Here is a 23945-nt window from a genome sequence, read left to right on the forward strand (position 1 = left end):
GTTGAGGGGTGATAACTGTTCCTGAACCTGGTGGTGTGGGACCTGATGGTTGTAGGGTAATAACTGTTCCTGAACCTGGTGGTGTGGGACCTGATGGTTGAGGGGTAATAACTGTTCCTGAACCTGGTGGTGTGGGACCTGATGGTTGAGGGGTAATAACTGTTCCTGAACCTGGTGGTGTGGGACCTGATGGTTGAGGGGCAATAACTGTTCCTGAACCTGGTGCTGTGGGATCTGATGGTTGAGGGGTGATAACTGTTCCTGAACCTGGTGGTCTGGGATCTGATGGTTGAGGGGTAATAACTGTTCCTGAACCTGGTGGTGTGGGATCTGATGGTTGGAGGGTCATAACTGTTCCTGAACCTGGTGGTGTGGGATCTGATGGTTGAGGGGTGATAACTGTTCCTGAACCTGGTGGTCTGGGATCTGATGGTTGAGGGGTAATAACTGTTCCTGAACCTGGTGGTGTGGGATCTGATGGTTGGAGGGTCATAACTGTTCCTGAACCTGGTGGTGTGGGACCTGTTGGCTGTAGGGTAATAACTGTTCCTGAACCTGGTGGTGTGGGACCTGATGGTTGAGGAGTAATAACTGTTCCTGACTCTGGTGGTGTGGGACCTGATGGTTGAGGGGTAATAACTGTTCCTGAACCTGGTGGTGTGGGACCTGATGGTTGTAGGGTAATAACTGTTCCTGAACCTGGTGGTGTGGGACCTGATGGTTGAGGGGCAATAACTGTTCCTGAACCTGGTGGTGTGGGATCTGATGGTTGAGGGGTGATAACTGTTCCTGAACCTGGTGCTGTGGGACCTGATGGTTGTTGGGTAATAACTGTTCCTGAACCTGGTGGTGTGGGACCTGATGGTTGTAGGGCAATAACTGTTCCTGTACCTGGTGGTCTGGGACATGATGGTTGAGGGGTAATAACTGTTCCTGAACCTGGTGGTGTGGGACCTGATGGTTGAGGGGTAATAACTGTTCCTGAACCTGGTGGTGTGGGACCTGACGGTTGAGGGGTAATAACTGTTCCTGAACCTGGTGGTGTGGGACCTGATGGTTGAGGGGTAATAACTGTTCCTCAACCTGGTGGTGTGGGACCTGACGGTTGAGGGGTACTAACTGTTCCTGAACCTGGTGGTGTGGGACCTGATGGTTGTAGGGTAATAACTGTTCCTGAACCTGGTGGTGTGGGACCTGATGGCTGAGGGGCAATAACTGTTCCTGAACCTGGTGGTGTGGGATCTGATGGTTGAGGGGTGATAACTGTTCCTGAACCTGGTGGTGTGGGACCTGATGGTTGTTGGGTAATAACTGTTCCTAAACCTGGTGGTGTGGGACCTGATGGTTGTAGGGCAATAACTGTTCCTGAAGCTGGTGGTCAGGGACATGATGGTTGAGGGGTAATAACTGTTCCCGAACCTGGTGGTGCGGGACCTGATGGTTGAGGGATAATAACTGTTCCTGAACCTGGTGGTGTGGGACCTGAAGGTTGAGGGGTAATAACTGTTCCTGAACCTGGTGGTATGGGACCTGATGGTTGAGGGGTAATAACTGTTCCTGAACCTGGTGGTGTGGGACCTGATGGTTGTAGGGTAATAACTGTTCCTGAACCTGGTGGTGTGGGACCTGATGGTTGAGGGGTGATAACTGTTCCTGAACCTGGTGGTGTAGGACCTGATGGTTGAGGGGTGATAACTGTTCATGAACCTGGTTGTGTGGGACCTGATGGTTGAGGGGTAATAACTGTTCCTGAACCTGGTGGTGTGGGACCTGATGGTTGAGGGGTAATAACTGTTCCTGAACCTGGTGGTGTGGGACCTGATGGTTGAGGGGTAATAACTGTTCCTGAACCTGGTGGTGTGCGACCTGATGGTTGTAGGGAATAACTGTTCCTGAACCTGGTGGTGTGGGACCTGATGGTTGAGGGGTAATAACTGTTCCTGAACCTGGTGGTGTGGGACCTGATGGTTGAGGGGTACTAACTGTTCCTGAACCTGGTGGTGTGGGACCTGACGGTTGTAGGGTAATAACTGTTCCTGAACCTTGTGGTGTGGGACCTGATGGTTGAGGGGTGATAACTGTTCCTGAACCTGGTGGTGTGGGACCTGATGGTTGAGGGGTGATAACTGTTCCTGAACCTGGTGGTGTGGGACCTGATGGTTGAGGGGTAATAACTGTTCCTGAACCTGGTGGTGTGGGACCTGATGGTTGAGGGGTAATAACTGTTCCTGAACCTGGTGGTGTGCGACCTGATGGTTGTAGGGAATAACTGTTCCTGAACCTGGTGGTGTGGGACCTGATGGTTGAGGGGTAATAACTGTTCCTGAACCTGGTGGTGTGGGACCTGATGGTTGAGGGGTACTAACTGTTCCTGAACCTGGTGGTGTGGGACCTGACGGTTGTAGGGTAATAACTGTTCCTGAACCTGGTGGTGTGGGACCTGATGGTTGAGGGGTGATAACTGTTCCTGAACCTGGTGGTGTGGGACCTGATGGTTGAGGGGTAATAACTGTTCCTGAACCTGGTGGTGTGGGACCTGATGGTTGAGGGGTACTAACTGTTCCTGAACCTGGTGGTGTGGGACCTGATGGTTGTAGGGTAATAACTGTTCCTGAACCTGGTGGTGTGGGACCTGATGGTTGAGGGGTGATAACTGTTCCTGAACCTGGTGGTGTGGGACCTGATGGTTGAGGGGTGATAACTGTTTCTGAACCTGGTGGTGTGGGACCTGATGGTTGAGGGGTAATAACTGTTCCTGAACCTGGTGGTGTGGGACCTGATGGTTGAGGGGTAATAACTGTTCCTGAACCTGGTGGTGTGGGACCTGATGGTTGTAGGGTAATAACTGTTCCTGAACCTGCTGGTGTGGGACCTGATGGTTGAGGGGTAATAACTGTTCCTGAACCTGGTGGTGTGGGACCTGATGGTTGAGGGGTAATAACTGTTCCTGAACCTGGTGGTGTGGGACCTGATGGTTGAGGAGTAATAACTGTTCCTGACTCTGGTGGTGTGGGACCTGATGGTTGAGGGGTAATAACTGTTCCTGAACCTGGTGGAGTGGGACCTGATGGTTGAGGGGTAATAACTGTTCCTGAACCTGGTGGTGTGGGACCTGATGGTTGAGGGGTAATAACTGTTCCTGAACCTGGTTGTGTGGGACCTGATGGTTGTAGGGTAATAACTGTTCCTGAACCTGGTGGTGTGGGACCTGATGGTTGAGGGGCAATAACTGTTCCTGAACCTGGTGGTGTGGGATCTGATGGTTGAGGGGTGATAACTGTTCCTGAACCTGGTGGTGTGGGACCTGATGGTTGTTGGGTAATAACTGTTCCTAAACGTGGTGGTGTGGGACCTGATGGTTGTAGGGCAATAACTGTTCCTGAAGCTGGTGGTCTGGGACATGATGGTTGAGGGGTAATAACTGTTCCCGAACCTGGTGGTGCGGGACCTGATGGTTGAGGGAAAATAACTGTTCCTGAACCTGGTGGTGTGGGACCTGAAGGTTGAGGGGTAATAACTGTTCCTGAACCTGGTGGTATGGGACCTGATGGTTGAGGGGTAATAACTGTTCCTGAACCTGGTGGTGTGGGACCTGATGGTTGTAGGGTAATAACTGTTCCTGAACCTGGTGGTGTGGGACCTGATGGTTGAGGGGTGATAACTGTTCCTGAACCTGGTGGTGTAGGACCTGATGGTTGAGGGGTGATAACTGTTCATGAACCTGGTTGTGTGGGACCTGATGGTTGAGGGGTAATAACTGTTCCTGAACCTGGTGGTGTGGGACCTGATGGTTGAGGGGTAATAACTGTTCCTGAACCTGGTGGTGTGGGACCTGATGGTTGAGGGGTAATAACTGTTCCTGAACCTGGTGGTGTGGGACCTGATGGTTGAGGGGTACTAACTGTTCCTGAACCTGGTGGTGTGGGACCTGATGGTTGTAGGGTAATAACTGTTCCTGAACCTGGTGGTGTGGGACCTGATGGTTGAGGGGTGATAACTGTTCCTGAACCTGGTGGTGTGGGACCTGATGGTTGAGGGGTGATAACTGTTCCCGAACCTGGTGGTGTGGGACCTGATGGTTGAGGGGTAATAACTGTTCCTGAACCTGGTGGTGTGGGACCTGATGGTTGAGGGGTAATAACTGTTCCTGAACCTGGTGGTGTGGGACCTGATGGTTGAGGGGTAATAACTGTTCCTGAACCTGGTGGTCTGGGACCTGATGGTTGAGGGGCAATAACTGTTCCTGAACCTGGTGGTGTGGGATCTCATGGTTGAGGGGTGATAATTGTTCCTGAACCTGGTGGTGTGGGATCTGATGGTTGAGGGGTAATAACTGTTCCTGAACCTGGTGGTGTGGGATCTGATGGTTGGAGGGTCATAACTGTTCCTGAAACTGGTGGTGTGGGACCTGTTGGTTGTAGGGTAATAACTGTTCCTGAACCTGGTGGTGTGGGACCTGATGGTTGAGGGGTAATAACTGTTCCTGAATCTGGTGGTGTGGGACCTGATGGTTGAGGGGTAATAACTGTTCCTGAACCTGGTGGAGTGGGACCTGATGGTTGAGGGGTAATAACTGTTCCTGAACCTGGTGGTGTGGGACCTGATGGTTGTAGGGTAATAACTGTTCCTGAACCTGGTGGTGTGGGACCTGATGGTTGTAGGGTAATAACTGTTCCTGAACCTGGTGGTGTGGGACGTGATGGTTGAGGGGTGATAACTGTTCCTGAACCTGGTGGTGTGGGATCTGATGGTTGAGGGGTGATAACTGTTCCTGAACCTGGTGGTGTGGGACCTGATGGTTGAGGGGTAATAACTGTTCCTGAACCTGGTGGTGTGGGACCTGATGGTTGAGGGGTACTAACTGTTCCTGAACCTGGTGGTGTGGGACCTGATGGTTGAGGGGTAATAACTGTTCCTGAACCTGGTGGTGTGGGATCTGATGGTTGAGGGGTGATAACTGTTCCTGAACCTGGTGGTGTGGGATCTGATGGTTGAGGGGTAATAACTGTTCCTGAATCTGGTGGTGTGGGATCTGATGGTTGGAGGGTCATAACTGTTCCTGAACCTGGTGGTGTGGGACCTGTTGGTTGTAGGGTAATAACTGTTCCTGAACCTGGTGGTGTGGGACCTGATGGTTGAGGGGTAATAACTGTTCCTGAATCTGGTGGTGTGGGACCTGATGGTTGAGGGGTAATAAGTGTTCCTGAACCTGGTGGAGTGGGACCTGATGGTTGAGGGGTAATAACTGTTCCTGAACCTGGTGGTGTGGGACCTGATGGTTGTAGGGTAATAACTGTTCCTGAATCTGGTGGTGTTGGACCTGATGGTTGAGGGGCAATAACTGTTCCTGAACCTGGTGGTGTGGGATCTGATGGTTGAGGGGTGATAAGTGTTCCTGAACCTGGTGGTGTGGGACCTGATGGTTGAGGGGTAATAACTGTTCCTGAACCTGGTGGTGTGGGACCTGATGGTTGAGGGGTAATAACTGTTCCTGAACCTGGTGGAGTGGGACCTGATGGTTGAGGGGTAATAACTGTTCCTGAACCTGGTGGTGTGGGACCTGATGGTTGTAGGGTAATAACTGTTCCTGAACCTGGTGGTGTGGGACCTGATGGTTGAGGGGTAATAACTGTTCCTGAACCTGGTGGTGTGGGATCTGATGGTTGAGGGGTGATAACTGTTCCTGAACCTGGTGGTGTGGGACCTGATGGTTGTTGGGTAATAACTGTTCCTGAACCTGGTGGTGTGGGACCTGATGGTTGTAGGGCAATAACTGTTCCTGAACCTGGTGGTCTGGGACATGATGGTTGAGGGGTAATAACTGTTCCTGAACCTGATGGTGTGGGACCTGATGGTTGAGGGGTAATAACTGTTCCTGAACCTGGTGGTGTGGGACCTGACGGTTGAGGGGTAATAACTGTTCCTGAACCTGGTGGTGTGGGACCTGACGGTTGAGGGGTAATAACTGTTCCTGAACCTGGTGGTGTGGGGCCTGACGGTTGAGGGGTACTAACTGTTCCTGAACCTGGTGGTGTGGGACCTGTTGGTTGTTGGGTAATAACTGTTCCTGAACCTGGTGGTGTGGGACCTGATGGTTGTAGGGCAATAACTGTTCCTGAACCTGGTGGTCTGGGACATGATGGTTGAGGAGTAATAACTGTTCCTGACTCTGGTGGTGTGGGACCTGATGGTTGAGGGGTAATAACTGTTCCTGAACCTGGTGGAGTGGGACCTGATGGTTGAGGGGTAATAACTGTTCCTGAACCTGGTGGTGTGGGACCTGATGGTTGAGGGGTAATAACTGTTCCTGAACCTGGTTGTGTGGGACCTGATGGTTGTAGGGTAATAACTGTTCCTGAACCTGGTGGTGTGGGACCTGATGGTGAGGGGCAATAACTGTTCCTGAACATGGTGGTGTGGGATCTGATGGTTGAGGGGTGATAACTGTTCCTGAACCTGGTGGTGTTGGACCTGATGGTTGTTGGGTAATAACTGTTCCTAAACGTGGTGGTGTGGGACCTGATGGTTGTAGGGCAATAACTGTTCCTGAAGCTGGTGGTCTGGGACATGATGGTTGAGGGGTAATAACTGTTCCCGAACCTGGTGGTGCGGGACCTGATGGTTGAGGGAAAATAACTGTTCCTGAACCTGGTGGTGTGGGACCTGAAGGTTGAGGGGTAATAACTGTTCCTGAACCTGGTGGTATGGGACCTGATGGTTGAGGGGTAATAACTGTTCCTGAACCTGGTGGTGTGGGACCTGATGGTTGTAGGGTAATAACTGTTCCTGAACCTGGTGGTGTGGGACCTGATGGTTGAGGGGTGATAACTGTTCCTGAACCTGGTGGTGTGGGACCTGATGGTTGAGGGGTGATAACTGTTCCTGAACCTGGTTGTGTGGGACCTGATGGTTGAGGGGTAATAACTGTTCCTGAACCTGGTGGTGTGGGACCTGATGGTTGAGGGGTAATAACTGTTCCTGAACCTGGTGGTGTGGGACCTGATGGTTGAGGGGTAATAACTGTTCCTGAACCTGGTGGTGTGGGACCTGATGGTTGAGGGGTACTAACTGTTCCTGAACCTGGTGGTGTGGGACCTGATGGTTGTAGGGTAATAACTGTTCCTGAACCTGGTGGTGTGGGACCTGATGGTTGAGGGGTGATAACTGTTCCTGAACCTGGTGGTGTGGGACCTGATGGTTGAGGGGTAATAACTGTTCCTGAACCTGGTGGTGTGGGACCTGATGGTTGAGGGGTAATAACTGTTCCTGAACCTGGTGGTGTGGGACCTGATGGTTGAGGGGTAATAACTGTTCCTGAACCTGGTGGTGTGGGACCTGATGGTTGAGGGGTAATAACTGTTCCTGAACCTGGTGGTGTGGGACCTGATGGTTGAGGGGCAATAATGTTCCTGAACCTGGTGGTGTGGGATCTCATGGTTGAGGGGTGATAATTGTTCCTGAACCTGGTGGTGTGGGATCTGATGGTTGAGGGGTAATAACTGTTCCTGAACCTGGTGGTGTGGGATCTGATGGTTGGAGGGTCATAACTGTTCCTGAACTGGTGGTGTGGGACCTGTTGGTTGTAACTGTTCCTGAACCTGGTGGTGTGGGACCTGATGGTTGAGGGGTAATAACTGTTCCTGAATCTGGTGGTGTGGGACCTGATGGTTGAGGGGTAATAACTGTTCCTGAACCTGGTGGAGTGGGACCTGATGGTTGAGGGGTAATAACTGTTCCTGAACCTGGTGGTGTGGGACCTGATGGTTGTAGGGTAATAACTGTTCCTGAACCTGGTGGTGTGGGACCTGATGGTTGTAGGGTAATAACTGTTCCTGAACCTGGTGGTGTGGGACCTGATGGTTGAGGGGTGATAACTGTTCCTGAACCTGGTGGTGTGGGACCTGATGGTTGAGGGGTGATAACTGTTCCTGAACCTGGTGGTGTGGGACCTGATGGTTGAGGGGTAATAACTGTTCCTGAACCTGGTGGTGTGGGACCTGATGGTTGAGGGGTACTAACTGTTCCTGAACCTGGTGGTGTGGGACCTGATGGTTGAGGGGTAATAACTGTTCCTGAACCTGGTGGTGTGGGACCTGATGGTTGAGGGGTGATAACTGTTCCTGAACCTGGTGGTGTGGGATCTGATGGTTGAGGGGTAATAACTGTTCCTGAATCTGGTGGTGTGGGATCTGATGGTTGGAGGGTCATAACTGTTCCTGAACCTGGTGGTGTGGGACCTGTTGGTTGTTGGGTAATAACTGTTCCTGAACCTGGTGGTGTGGGACCTGATGGTTGAGGGGTAATAACTGTTCCTGAATCTGGTGGTGTGGGACCTGATGGTTGAGGGGTAATAAGTGTTCCTGAACCTGGTGGAGTGGGACCTGATGGTTGAGGGGTAATAACTGTTCCTGAACCTGGTGGTGTGGGACCTGATGGTTGTAGGGTAATAACTGTTCCTGAATACCTGATGGTTGAGGGGCAATAACTGTTCCTGAACCTGGTGGTGTGGGACCTGATGGTTGAGGGGTGATAACTGTTCCTGAACCTGGTGGTGTGGGACCTGATGGTTGAGGGGTAATAACTGTTCCTGAACCTGGTGGTGTGGGACCTGATGGTTGAGGGGTAATAACTGTTCCTGAACCTGGTGGAGTGGGACCTGATGGTTGAGGGGTAATAACTGTTCCTGAACCTGGTGGTGTGGGACCTGATGGTTGTAGGGTAATAACTGTTCCTGAACCTGGTGGTGTGGGACCTGATGGTTGAGGGGTAATAACTGTTCCTGAACCTGGTGGTGTGGGATCTGATGGTTGAGGGGTGATAACTGTTCCTGAACCTGGTGGTGTGGGACCTGATGGTTGTTGGGTAATAACTGTTCCTGAACCTGGTGGTGTGGGACCTGATGGTTGTAGGGCAATAACTGTTCCTGAACCTGGTGGTCTGGGACATGATGGTTGAGGGGTAATAACTGTTCCTGAACCTGATGGTGTGGGACCTGATGGTTGAGGGGTAATAACTGTTCCTGAACCTGGTGGTGTGGGACCTGACGGTTGAGGGGTAATAACTGTTCCTGAACCTGGTGGTGTGGGACCTGACGGTTGAGGGGTAATAACTGTTCCTGAACCTGGTGGTGTGGGGCCTGACGGTTGAGGGGTACTAACTGTTCCTGAACCTGGTGGTGTGGGACCTGTTGGTTGTTGGGTAATAACTGTTCCTGAACCTGGTGGTGTGGGACCTGATGGTTGTAGGGCAATAACTGTTCCTGAACCTGGTGGTCTGGGACATGATGGTTGAGGAGTAATAACTGTTCCTGACTCTGGTGGTGTGGGACCTGATGGTTGAGGGGTAATAACTGTTCCTGAACCTGGTGGTGTGGGACCTGATGGTTGAGGGGTAATAACTGTTCCTGAACCTGGTGGTGTGGGACCTGATGGTTGAGGGGTAATAACTGTTCCTGAACCTGGTGGTGTGGGACCTGATGGTTGTAGGGTAATAACTGTTCCTGAACCTGGTGGTGTGGGACCTGATGGTGAGGGGCAATAACTGTTCCTGAACATGGTGGTGTGGGATCTGATGGTTGAGGGGTGATAACTGTTCCTGAACCTGGTGGTGTTGGACCTGATGGTTGTTGGGTAATAACTGTTCCTAAACGTGGTGGTGTGGGACCTGATGGTTGTAGGGCAATAACTGTTCCTGAAGCTGGTGGTCTGGGACATGATGGTTGAGGGGTAATAACTGTTCCCGAACCTGGTGGTGCGGGACCTGATGGTTGAGGGAAAATAACTGTTCCTGAACCTGGTGGTGTGGGACCTGAAGGTTGAGGGGTAATAACTGTTCCTGAACCTGGTGGTATGGGACCTGATGGTTGAGGGGTAATAACTGTTCCTGAACCTGGTGGTGTGGGACCTGATGGTTGTAGGGTAATAACTGTTCCTGAACCTGGTGGTGTGGGACCTGATGGTTGAGGGGTGATAACTGTTCCTGAACCTGGTGGTGTAGGACCTGATGGTTGAGGGGTGATAACTGTTCATGAACCTGGTTGTGTGGGACCTGATGGTTGAGGGGTAATAACTGTTCCTGAACCTGGTGGTGTGGGACCTGATGGTTGAGGGGTAATAACTGTTCCTGAACCTGGTGGTGTGGGACCTGATGGTTGAGGGGTAATAACTGTTCCTGAACCTGGTGGTGTGGGACCTGATGGTTGAGGGGTACTAACTGTTCCTGAACCTGGTGGTGTGGGACCTGATGGTTGTAGGGTAATAACTGTTCCTGAACCTGGTGGTGTGGGACCTGATGGTTGAGGGGTGATAACTGTTCCTGAACCTGGTGGTGTGGGACCTGATGGTTGAGGGGTGATAACTGTTCCCGAACCTGGTGGTGTGGGACCTGATGGTTGAGGGGTAATAACTGTTCCTGAACCTGGTGGTGTGGGACCTGATGGTTGAGGGGTAATAACTGTTCCTGAACCTGGTGGTGTGGGACCTGATGGTTGAGGGGTAATAACTGTTCCTGAACCTGGTGGTGTGGGACCTGATGGTTGAGGGGTAATAACTGTTCCTGAACCTGGTGGTGTGGGACCTGATGGTTGAGGGGCAATAACTGTTCCTGAACCTGGTGGTGTGGGATCTCATGGTTGAGGGGTGATAATTGTTCCTGAACCTGGTGGTGTGGGATCTGATGGTTGAGGGGTAATAACTGTTCCTGAACCTGGTGGTGTGGGATCTGATGGTTGGAGGGTCATAACTGTTCCTGAACCTGGTGGTGTGGGACCTGTTGGTTGTAGGGTAATAACTGTTCCTGAACCTGGTGGTGTGGGACCTGATGGTTGAGGGGTAATAACTGTTCCTGAATCTGGTGGTGTGGGACCTGATGGTTGAGGGGTAATAACTCTTCCTGAACCTAGTGGAGTGGGACCTGATGGTTGAGGGGTAATAACTGTTCCTGAACCTGGTGGTGTGGGACCTGATGGTTGTAGGGTAATAACTGTTCCTGAACCTGGTGGTGTGGGACCTGATGGTTGTAGGGTAATAACTGTTCCTGAACCTGGTGGTGTGGGACCTGATGGTTGAGGGGTGATAACTGTTCCTGAACCTGGTGGTGTGGGACCTGATGGTTGAGGGGTGATAACTGTTCCTGAACCTGGTGGTGTGGGACCTGATGGTTGAGGGGTAATAACTGTTCCTGAACCTGGTGGTGTGGGACCTGATGGTTGAGGGGTAATAACTGTTCCTGAACCTGGTGGTGTGGGACCTGATGGTTGAGGGGTAATAACTGTTCCTGAACCTGGTGGTGTGGGATCTGATGGTTGAGGGGTGATAACTGTTCCTGAACCTGGTGGTGTGGGATCTGATGGTTGAGGGGTAATAACTGTTCCTGAATCTGGTGGTGTGGGATCTGATAGTTGGAGGGTCATAACTGTTCCTGAACCTGGTGGTGTGGGACCTGTTGGTTGTAGGGTAATAACTGTTCCTGAACCTGGTGGTGTGGGACCTGATGGTTGAGGGGTAATAACTGTTCCTGAATCTGGTGGTGTGGGACCTGATGGTTGAGGGGTAATAACTGTTCCTGAACCTGGTGGAGTGGGACCTGATGGTTGAGGGGTAATAACTGTTCCTGAACCTGGTGGTGTGGGATCTGATGGTTGAGGGGTGATAAGTGTTCCTGAACCTGGTGGTGTGGGACCTGATGGTTGAGGGGTAATAACTGTTCCTGAACCTGGTGGTGTGGGACCTGATGGTTGAGGGGTAATAACTGTTCCTGAACCTGGTGGTGTGGGACCTGATGGTTGTAGGGTAATAACTGTTCCTGAACCTGGTGGTGTGGGACCTGATGGTTGTGGGGTAATAACTGTTCCTGAACCTGGTGGTGTGGGACCTGATGGTTGTCGGGTAATAACTGTTCCTGAACCTGGTGGTGTGGGACCTGATGGTTGTAGGGCAATAACTGTTCCTGAACCTGGTGGTGTGGGACCTGATGGTTGAGGAGTAATAACTGTTCCTGACTCTGGTGGTGTGGGACCTGATGGTTGAGGGGTAATAACTGTTCCTGAACCTGGTGGAGTGGGACCTGATGGTTGAGGGGTAATAACTGTTCCTGAACCTGGTGGTGTGGGACCTGATGGTTGTAGGGTAATAACTGTTCCTGAACCTGGTGGTGTGGGACCGGATGGTTGAGGGGCAATAACTGTTCCTGAACCTGGTGGTGTGGGATCTGATGGTTGAGGGGTGATAACTGTTCCTGAACCTGGTGGTGTGGGACCTGATGGTTGTTGGGTAATAACTGTTCCTGAACCTGGTGGTGTGGGACCTGATGGTTGTAGGGCAATAACTGTTCCTGAACCTGGTGGTCTGGGACATGATGGTTGAGGGGTAATAACTGTTCCTGAACCTGATGGTGTGGGACCTGATGGTTGAGGGGTAATAACTGTTCCTGAACCTGGTGGTGTGGGACCTGACGGTTGAGGGGTAATAACTGTTCCTGAACCTGGTGGTGTGGGACCTGACGGTTGAGGGGTAATAACTGTTCCTGAACCTGGTGGTGTGGGGCCTGACGGTTGAGGGGTACTAACTGTTCCTGAACCTGGTGGTGTGGGACCTGTTGGTTGTTGGGTAATAACTGTTCCTGAACCTGGTGGTGTGGGACCTGATGGTTGTAGGGCAATAACTGTTCCTGAACCTGGTGGTCTGGGACATGATGGTTGAGGAGTAATAACTGTTCCTGAACCTGGTGGTGTGGGACCTGATGGTTGAGGGGTAATAACTGTTCCTGAACCTGGTGGTGTGGGACCTGACGGTTGAGGGGTAATAACTGTTCCTGAACCTGGTGGTGTGGGACCTGACGGTTGAGGGGTGATAACTGTTCCTGAACTTGGTGGTGTGGGACCTGACGGTTGAGGGGTACTAACTGTTCCTGAACCTGGTGGTGTGGGACCTGATGGTTGAGGGGTAATAACTGTTCCTCAACCTGGTGGTGTGGGACCTGACGGTTGAGGGGTAATAACTGTTCCTGAACCTGGTGGTGTGGGACCTGATGGTTGAGGGGTAATAACTGTTCCTGAACCTGGTGGTGTGGGACCTGATGGTTGAGGGGTAATAACTGTTCCCGAACCTGGTGGTGCGGGACCTGATGGTTGAGGGATAATAACTGTTCCTGAACCTGGTGGTGTGGGACCTGAAGGTTGAGGGGTAATAACTGTTCCTGAACCTGGTGGTGTGGGACCTGATGGTTGAGGGGTAATAACTGTTCCTGAACCTGGTGGTGTGGGACCTGATGGTTGTAGGGTAATAACTGTTCCTGAACCTGGTGGTGTGGGACCTGATGGTTGAGGGGTGATAACTGTTCCTGAACCTGGTGGTGTGGGACCTGATGGTTGAGGGGTGATAACTGTTCCTGAACCTGGTTGTATGGGACCTGATGGTTGAGGGGTAATAACTGTTCCTGAACCTGGTGGTGTGGGACCTGATGGTTGAGGGGTAATAACTGTTCCTGAACCTGGTGGTGTGGGACCTGATGGTTGAGGGGTAATAACTGTTCCTGAACCTGGTGGTGTGGGACCTGATGGTTGTAGGGTAATAACTGTTCCTGAACCTGGTGGTGTGGGACCTGATGGTTGAGGGGTGATAACTGTTCCTGAACCTGGTGGTGTGGGACCTGATGGTTGAGGGGTGATAACTGTTCCTGACCCTGGTGGTGTGGGACCTGATGGTTGAGGGGTAATAACTGTTCCTGAACCTGGTGGTGTGGGACCTGATGGTTGAGGGGTAATAACTGTTCCTGAACCTGATGGTGTGGGACCTGATGGTTGAGGGGTAATAACTGTTCCTGAACCTGGTGGTGTGGGTCCTGACGGTTGAGGGGTAATAACTGTTCCTGAACCTGGTGGTGTGGGACCTGACGGTTGAGGGGTAATAACTGTTCCTGAACCTGGTGGTGTGGGGCCTGACGGTTGAGGGGTACTAACTGTTCCTGAACCTGGTGGTGTGGGACCTGATGGTTGTTGGGTAATAACTGTTCCTGAACCTGGTGGTGTGGGACCTGATGGTTGTAGGGCAATAACTGTTCCTGAACCTGGTGGTCTGGGACATGATGGTTGAGGGGTAATAACTGTTCCTGAACCTGGTGGTGTGGGACCTGATGGTTGAGGGGTAATAACTGTTCCTGAACCTGGTGGTGTGGGACCTGACGGTTGAGGGGTAATAACTGTTCCTGAACCTGGTGGTGTGGGACCTGACGGTTGAGGGGTGATAACTGTTCCTGAACTTGGTGGTGTGGGACCTGACGGTTGAGGGGTACTAACTGTTCCTGAACCTGGTGGTGTGGGACCTGATGGTTGAGGGGTAATAACTGTTCCTGACCCTGGTGGTGTGGGACCTGATGGTTGTAGGGCAATAACTGTTCCTGAACCTGGTGGTCTGGGACATGATGGTTGAGGGGTAATAACTGTTCCTGAACCTGGTGGTGTGGGACCTGATGGTTGAGGGGTAATAACTGTTCCTGAACCTGGTGGTGTGGGACCTGACGGTTGAGGGGTAATAACTGTTCCTGAACCTGGTGGTGTGGGACCTGACGGTTGAGGGGTGATAACTGTTCCTGAACTTGGTGGTGTGGGACCTGACGGTTGAGGGGTACTAACTGTTCCTGAACCTGGTGGTGTGGGACCTGATGGTTGAGGGGTAATAACTGTTCCTGACCCTGGTGGTGTGGGACCTGATGGTTGAGGGGTAATAACTGTTCCTGAACCTGGTGGTGTGGGACCTGATGGTTGAGGGGTAATAACTGTTCCTGAACCTGATGGTGTGGGACCTGATGGTTGAGGGGTAATAACTGTTCCTGAACCTGGTGGTGTGGGACCTGACGGTTGAGGGGTAATAACTGTTCCTGAACCTGGTGGTGTGGGACCTGACGGTTGAGGGGTAATAACTGTTCCTGAACCTGGTGGTGTGGGGCCTGACGGTTGAGGGGTACTAACTGTTCCTGAACCTGGTGGTGTGGGACCTGATGGTTGTTGGGTAATAACTGTTCCTGAACCTGGTGGTGTGGGACCTGATGGTTGTAGGGCAATAACTGTTCCTAAACCTGGTGGTCTGGGACATGATGGTTGAGGGGTAATAACTGTTCCTGAACCTGGTGGTGTGGGACCTGATGGTTGAGGGGTAATAACTGTTCCTGAACCTGGTGGTGTGGGACCTGACGGTTGAGGGGTAATAACTGTTCCTGAACCTGGTGGTGTGGGACCTGACGGTTGAGGGGTGATAACTGTTCCTGAACTTGGTGGTGTGGGACCTGACGGTTGAGGGGTACTAACTGTTCCTGAACCTGGTGGTGTGGGACCTGATGGTTGAGGGGTAATAACTGTTCCTCAACCTGGTGGTGTGGGACCTGACGGTTGAGGGGTAATAACTGTTCCTGAACCTGGTGGTGTGGGACCTGATGGTTGAGGGGTAATAACTGTTCCTGAACCTGGTGGTGTGGGACCTGATGGTTGAGGGGTAATAACTGTTCCCGAACCTGGTGGTGCGGGACCTGATGGTTGAGGGATAATAACTGTTCCTGAACCTGGTGGTGTGGGACCTGAAGGTTGAGGGGTAATAACTGTTCCTGAACCTGGTGGTGTGGGACCTGATGGTTGAGGGGTAATAACTGTTCCTGAACCTGGTGGTGTGGGACCTGATGGTTGTAGGGTAATAACTGTTCCTGAACCTGGTGGTGTGGGACCTGATGGTTGAGGGGTGATAACTGTTCCTGAACCTGGTGGTGTGGGACCTGATGGTTGAGGGGTGATAACTGTTCCTGAACCTGGTTGTGTGGGACCTGATGGTTGAGGGGTAATAACTGTTCCTGAACCTGGTGGTGTGGGACCTGATGGTTGAGGGGTAATAACTGTTCCTGAACCTGGTGGTGTGGGACCTGATGGTTGAGGGGTAATAACTGTTCCTGAACCTGGTGGTGTGGGACCTGATGGTTGTAGGGTAATAACTGTTCCTGAACCTGGTGGTGTGGGACCTGATGGTTGAGGGGTGATAACTGTTCCTGAACCTGGTGGTGTGGGACCTGATGGTTGAGGGGTGATAACTGTTCCTGACCCTGGTGGTGTGGGACCTGATGGTTGAGGGGTAATAACTGTTCCTGAACCTGGTGGTGTGGGACCTGGTGGTTGAGGGGTAATAACTGTTCCTGAACCTGGTGGTGTGGGACCTGATGGTTGAGGGGTAATAACTGTTCCTGAACCTGGTGGTGTGGGACCTGATGGTTGAGGGGTAATAACTGTTCCTGAACCTGGTGGTGTGGGACCTGATGGTTGAGGGGCAATAACTGTTCCTGAACCTGGTGGTGTGGGATCTGATGGTTGAGGGGTAATAACTGTTCCTGAACCTGGTGGTGTGGGATCTGATGGTTGGAGGGTCATTACTGTTCCTGAACCTGGTGGTGTGGGTCCTGTTGGTTGTAGGGTAATAACTGTTCCTGAACCTGGTGGTGTGGGACCTGATGGTTGAGGGGTAATAACTGTTCCTGAATCTGGTGGTGTGGGACCTGATGGTTGAGGGGTAATAACTGTTCCTGAACCTGGTGAAGTGGGACCTGATGGTTGAGGGGTAATAACTGTTCCTGAACCTGGTGGTGTGGGACCTGATGGTTGTAGGGTAATAACTGTTCCTGAACCTGGTGGTGTGGGACCTGATGGTTGAGGGGTGATAACTGTTCCTGAACCTGGTGGTGTGGGACCTGATGGTTGAGGGGTGATAACTGTTCCTGAACCTGGTGGTGTGGGACCTGATGGTTGAGGGGTAATAACTGTTCCTGAACCTGGTGGTGTGGGACCTGATGGTTGAGGGGTAATAACTGTTCCTGAACCTGGTGGTGTGGGACCTGATGGTTGAGGGGTAATAACTGTTCCTGAACCTGGTGGTGTGGGACCTGATGGTTGAGGGGTAATAACTGTTCCTGAACCTGGTGGTGTGGGACCTGATTGTTGAGGGGCAATAACTGTTCCTGAACCTGGTGGTGTGGGATCTGATGGTTGAGGGGTGATAACTGTTCCTGAACCTGGTGGTGTGGGATCTGATGGTTGAGGGGTAATAACTGTTCCTGAATCTGGTGGTGTGGGACCTGATGGTTGAGGGGTAATAACTGTTCCTGAATCTGGTGGTGTGGGACCTGATGGTTGAGGGGTAATAACTGTTCCTGAACCTGGTGAAGTGGGACCTGATGGTTGAGGGGTAATAACTGTTCCTGAACCTGGTGGTGTGGGACCTGATGGTTGTAGGGTAATAACTGTTCCTGAACCTGGTGGTGTGGGACCTGATGGTTGTAGGGTAATAACTGTTCCTGAACCTGGTGGTGTGGGACCTGATGGTTGAGGGGTGATAACTGTTCCTGAACCTGGTGGTGTGGGACCTGATGGTTGAGTGGTGATAACTGTTCCTGAACCTGGTGGTGTGGGACCTGATGGTTGAGGGGTAATAACTGTTCCTGAACCTGGTGGTGTGGGACCTGATGGTTGAGGGGTAATAACTGTTCCTGAACCTGGTGGTGTGGGACCTGATGGTTGAGGGGTAATAACTGTTCCTGAACCTGGTGGTGTGGGACCTGATGGTTGAGGGGTAATAACTGTTCCTGAACCTGGTGGTGTGGGACCTGATGGTTGAGGGGTAATAACTGTTCCTGAACCTGGTGGTGTGGGACCTGATGGTTGAGGGGTGATAACTGTTCCTGAACCTGGTGGTGTGGGACCTGATGGTTGAGGGGCAATAACTGTTCCTGAACCTGGTGGTGTGGGATCTGGTGGTTGGAGGGTCATAACTGTTCCTGAACCTGGTGGTGTGGGACCTGTTGGTTGTAGGGTAATAACTGTTCCTGAACCTGGTGGTGTGGGACCTGATGGTTGAGGGGTAATAACTGTTCCTGACACTGGTGGTGTGGGACCTGATGGTTGAGGGTTAATAACTGTTCCTGAACCTGGTGGTGTGGGACCTGATGGTTGAGGGGTAATAACTGTTCCTGAACCTGGTGGTGTGGGACCTGATGGTTGTAGGGTAATAACTGTTCCTGAACCTGGTGGTGTGGGACCTGATGGTTGTGGGGTAATAACTGTTCCTGAACCTGGTGGTGTGGGACCTGATGGTTGTCGGGTAATAACTGTTCCTGAACCTGGTGGTGTGGGACTTGATGGTTGTAGGGCAATAACTGTTCCTGAACCTGGTGGTGTGGGACCTGACGGTTGAGGGGTAATAACTGTTCCTGAACCTGGTGGTGTGGGACCTGATGGTTGAGGGGTAATAACTGTTCCTGAACCTGGTGGTGTGGGACCTGATGGTTGAGGGGTAATAACTGTTCCTGAACCTGGTGGTGTGGGACCTGACGGTTGAGGGGTAATAACTGTTCCTGAACCTGGTGGTGTGGGACCTGATGGTTGAGGGGTAATAACTGTTCCTGAACCTGGTGGTGTGGGACCTGATGGTTGTAGGGTCATAACTGTTCCTGAACCTGGTGGTGTGGGACCTGATGGTTGAGGGGTAATAACTGTTCCTGAGCCCGACGGTGTGGGACCTGATGGTTGAAGGGTAATAACTGTTCCTGAGCCTGGCGATGTGGGTCATGAGGCTCCTGTATCTTCCTCCTGATGGCGGCAGTGAGAAGAGAGATGAGCTGAGTGGTGGGGGTCCCAATGATGAATTCTGCTTTCTGCTCCGTGTAGATGTGTTCAATGGTGGGGAGGGTCTACCTGTGATGGACTGGGCCGTATCCACTACTCTTTTTCATTCAAGGACCTTGGTGTTTCCATCTGAGACTGTGATCTAACCAGACAATATACTCTCCACCACACATCTAACATCACAAAGATGTTAATTGTTCAATCGTCTGTTATCAGCTACTTCAAGGTGTAAAATTGTTATTTTTTTCTAGTATTTTTCTTGCAGTTTAACTTTCCTATTCGTGCTTATAATTTTTATATGATCACTTATATACATGTAATTGTTCAATAAATTTTCCAATAATTACGTGTACCTGCCATGAAACACGGAGGAGAATTGACCCAAACACAGAGCAGTGGAGACAATTTAGCACTAAATGATCTTTTACTAATAAACTTCAAATTAACAAAGCCCGAAGGCCACAAAACAAGAGAGAACAGATACTTCACACGACAAGCAACAAGGTAACTGAAGGCGCAGAGCAACGGGCTGAGGCTGAGTGATGAGAGCTGGTTCAATGAGTGAGCAAGGGTTGTGCATGAGAGCTGGGTTTGAACAGGCTGCAGGCGAGGAGTTGGAAACTAGTGGCACATGACTCCTGTTAGTGTGTGGAAACTGGGAGGTGCAGGCCAGGCAGAACCTTCCATCCTACAACCGGCACCCTACGGCCCAGGACAAACCGGCTGAGTCCGGTGGAACTCAATAAGCAATGGATTCAGAATGAAACTGGACGGCACCCAAGATCTCTCCTCCAGGCTGTAGCCTTCCCAGTTGACTAGCTGCCGCACACCTCATCCACGACATCAGCTGGCAAACCACGTACGCTGGACCACCCTCCACCATCTTTGGTTCTGGAGGTGCAGGTTCAGGAGGATTGATGGAACCTCATTAATAGTCTTGAGGCAGGACATGTCAAGGTAGGTGTGGTCCTGAGGGATGGTGGCAGCTGGAGATGGCAAGTGACTGGGTTGATGCCATGGGTAATCTTAAAGGAACCAAAGAGCTGGGATGAGAGCTTGCAGGAGTCAGTGCAGAGGGGAAGATCTCGGGTGGATAGGGAATGGTCCCCAGGCCGGAGGAGTCTGGTTGGGCACCAACAGCAGTTGACCAGCTGGCAGCTGAGATGGCCCTTCGTGCCCTCGTCCAAGTATTCCAGCATTGGCGAACTGGTGCCCAGGGGGACTTGGAACTCTACCACTGGCTCTTCCATAGGGAACAATGGGGGTTGGTAGCCCTGAAGCACTTCAAAAGGTGATATACCTGTGGCAGGGGAGGTGTGTAGATTGTGGGACAGTTCGGCCCAGAGCAGATACTCCATCCATGTGGAAGGGTTAGAGGCGGTGAAGCATCACAGAAACTCATCCATCACCCGATTGGTTCTTTCTGACTGACCGTTGGTCTGATTGGCTATTTTTGACTGACCGTTGGTCTGATTGGCTCTTTCTGACTGACCGTTGGCCCGAGTGGCTCTTTCTGACTGACCGTTGATCTGATTGGCTCTTTCTGACTGACCGTTGGTCTGATTGGCTCTTTCTGACTGACCGTTGGCCCGAGTGGCTCTTTCTGACTGACCGTTGGTCTGCGGACAGATGATAACCAGAGGACAAACTCACTGAGGTGCGGAGGAGGGAGCAGAAAGCTCGCCAGAAACAGGAGACGAATTGTGGGCCCCAGTCTGACACAATGTCTGGGGGGAAGCCAAGGAAGTGAACTTCATTGGAGAACCAGGTCTGCTGTCTCAGCATCTGACAGAAGTTTGGGAACAGCAATGAAGTGGGCCGCTTTGGAGAACTGGTCCACCACTGCCACGATGATCGTGGCCCCATCGGAAGGTGGCAGACCTGTGATGAAATCCGTGGCGATGCGGGACTGGCGAGGCCACACGAGTCTAGAGGGCCGCTGGTTGCAGGAATTGGACTGGGGGCATCGAGGGCAGGTAGTGACAAACTGACATACACCTGCGATCATGGGGGTAGGGGGCATCTGAACCAGCACTGCAGAAAATCCAGGGTCCATTGTGTGCCCGGATGGCAGGACGGGGGTAAGGAGTGACGGGGGTGAGGAGTGTGTGCCCGGATGGCAGGACGGGGGTGAGGACTGTGTGCCCAGATGGCAGGACGAGGGTGAGGAGTGACGGGGGTGACGAGTGTGTGCCCGGATGGCAGGACTGGGGTGAGGAGTGACGGGGGTGAGGAGTGTGTGCCCAAATGGCAGGACGAGGGTGAGGAGTAGGCCCACTGAAGAGTTTGTGAGCACACAGCTGCCAACACGTACACACGGTTTTCTATCATCCATATGCCAATCTAAGAGTCTATTAAATGTGCCTAGCATACTGCCTCTACCACCACCCTGACACGTGTTCCACACACCCATCACTCTGTGTAAAGTGTAAATAACCTACCCGTGACGTCTCTCCTACACATCCCTCCAAACACCTTAAAATGTTACCCCCTGGTATTTGCCATTATCCTGGGGAAATGTCTGCCTGTCCACTCTACCTATGTCTCCTATCATCTTCTACACCTCCATCAAGTCTCCTCTCGACACACGCAGATCGCTGGAGGAACTCAGCAGGCCAGACAGCACCTATGGAAAAGAGTAAACAGTCGACGTTTCGGGCCGAGACCCTTCTTCATGGCACAGGTCTCCTCTCGTCCTCCCTCACTCCAAAGAGAAAAGCCCGAGCTCACTCAGCCTTTCCTAAGAGATGCTCTCTAATCCAGGCAGCACCCTGGTAAGCCTCCTCCGCACCCTCTCTAAAGCTCCACGTCCTTCCTATAGTGAGGCGACCAGAACTGAACACAATGCTCCAATATTTTACTTTTCAACTTTACAATTCTGCTCTTTATTATTGTCATGAAAGTACTGCAGGAAATCCACAAGTCCAGAAATAAAACGTGCTGCTAACGTCTCAGGATCCCAAGGGTCTGAACGTTTTGAACCAAACTCCCAAACTCTTAGCAAGAAATACTGTGCCAGAAAAAAGGATGAAAATTGGAATTGTAAATACCTTTCTTTGGAGCTTTAGGTATGTGATAGGGACATTCTGGCCTCAAGTAGTCAGGACTTGACCATTCCCCAGCGAAGGCTGTTCTGGTCAGGACTCGACCAGCCCCCAGTGAACACTGTCACATCCACAGCCTTTCTCGGAATGGGCCGGCTATTTTTGACAGTGCTCAGTTTCATATTTCAGCTCTGTTGGCAGGTTGTGAATCACTGAAGCAGGTTCAGATGACATTTAGAGGGAGAGAGAGACCATTTACCCCGCATCATTGCCTAAAGCGGGATTGGGATTCCCTCGAGCCTCCGGGTACGGGTGAGCATTGGGTGATCTTTGACAGGTGAAAGGTCACACTGGCTCTGTGCCAGAACCTTACAGAACCTCAGACTATGCTGGTCGTTGACACATATGACTCATTTCACAGTACAATCTGCGGCCACTTTATTATGTACCTCCTGTAGTTAACAAAATAGCCACGGAGTGTATGTTTGTAGTCTTCTGCTGCTGTAGCCCATCCACTTTAAGGTTCGATATGCTGTGCATCCCGAGTTGCTCTTCTGCATATCACCGTTGTAATGCGTGGTTATTTCAGTTACTGTCACCTTCCTGTCAGTTTTAACCCGTCTGGACTTTCTCCTCCGACTTCTCTCATTAAAAAGGTGTTTCCACTCACAGAACTGCCGTTCACTGGATGCTTTTATTTGTTTTTCACATCCACTCTCTGGAAACTCTAGAGACTGTTGTGCGTGAAAATTCCAGGAGATCAGCAGTTTCTGAGATATTCTGACCACCCCATCTGGCACCAACAATCATTCCACAGTCAAGGTCACTTAGATCCCATTCCGATGTTTGGGGAACAACTGAACCTCTTGACCATGTCTGCATGCTCTTATGCATGAGTTGCTGCCACATGATTGGCTGATTAGATATTTGCATTAACAAGCAGCCGGTGTACCTAATAAAGTGGCCGCTGAGTGTATCTTTTCATGTTTTGACATATAATAAAGGCATCCGTTAGTCTTGTGAGACCATGGATCTGCACCTGGAAAGTCTTCACTCTCCAGGGCGCAGGCCTGGGTAAGGTTGTATGGAAGACCAGCAGTTGCCCATGCTGCAAGTCTCCCCTCTCCACGACACCAATGTTGTCCAAGGGAAGGGCATTAGGACCCATACGGCTTGGCACCAGTGTCGTCACAGAGCAATGTGTGATTAAGTGCCTTGCTCAAGGACACACACGCTGCTTCGGCTGGGGCTCGAACTCACGACCTTCAGGTCACTAGTCCAATGCCTTAACCACATGGCCACGTGCTCATATACGTCTTGATGTCTATAGGACTGATAAAGGTCATCTAATCTAAATCTTTAGCTGTCAAGTGGGGCAAAATAAAAGTGATGTTTTGGTGGGGGTGGTTTGGAGTGGAGAAGGGTTGGGGACCGATGGAAGATGCATAATTTCCTCATCGGGGCAGCATAGAGACAGATCTGGAAGCTCTGAAAATTGACCTGCGGAAACCGGGAGCCCGAATTCCTCAAAGGCTCGAATCCCTGACTCTGTCGAGAGAGAGCCTCAGCAGAATGGATACCTTTCCAACATCAGAATCAGAATCAGGTTTATTATCACCGGCATGTGACATGAAATTTGTTAACTTAGCAGCAGCAGCTCAATGCAATACATAATATAGAAGAAAACAAATTAAAATATTAATAATAATAATAAATAAATCAACTGCAGTATATGTATATTGAATACATTAAAAATCATGCAAAAAACAGAAATAATATATATTTAAAAAGTGAGGAAGTGTCCAAGGGTTCGATGTCCATTTAGGAATCGGATGGCAGAGGGGAAGCTGTTCCTGAATCACTGAGTGTGTGCCTTCAGGCTCTGTACCTCCTTCCTGATGGTAACAGTGCGAAAAGGGCATGCCCTGGGTGCTGGAGGTCCTTAATAATGGACGCTGTCTTTCTGAGTCACCGCTCCTTGAAGATGTCCTGGGTACTCTGTAGGCTAGTACCCAAGATGGAGCTGACTAGATTTACAACCCTCTGCAGCTTCTTTCGGTCCTGTGCAGTAACCCTTCCATACCAGACAGCGATGCAGCCTGTCAGAATGTTCTCCACGGTCCAAATATAAAAGTTTTTGAGTGTATTTGTTGACATGTCAAATCTCTTCAAGCTGCTAATAAAGTATAGATGCTGTCTTGCCTTATCTTTAGCTGCATCGATATATTGGGATCAGGTTAGATCCTCAGATA

At 51.2% G+C, this 23945-nt stretch overlaps 1 protein-coding gene across 2 annotated transcripts in view; it reads right to left on the reverse strand.

Annotated features, from left to right (window-relative positions):
* Window positions 1–21803, reverse strand: part of LOC134356973 (solute carrier family 41 member 1) — a 79655-nt gene extending 57852 nt beyond the window's left edge. Inside the window, exon 1 of one of the 2 annotated variants that reach the window (XM_063068258.1) lies at window positions 21700–21803. The gene's annotated coding sequence lies outside the window, so the exon portion shown is untranslated. The remainder of the gene's footprint in view (window positions 1–21699) is intronic. The other variant, XM_063068263.1, reaches the window with a different exon arrangement.
* Window positions 21804–23945: the final 2142 nt, after the last annotated feature.

This window comes from Mobula hypostoma, chromosome 15 (assembly GCF_963921235.1).
Source record: "Mobula hypostoma chromosome 15, sMobHyp1.1, whole genome shotgun sequence".
In the NCBI taxonomy this organism is placed as follows: Eukaryota; Metazoa; Chordata; class Chondrichthyes; order Myliobatiformes; family Myliobatidae; genus Mobula; species Mobula hypostoma.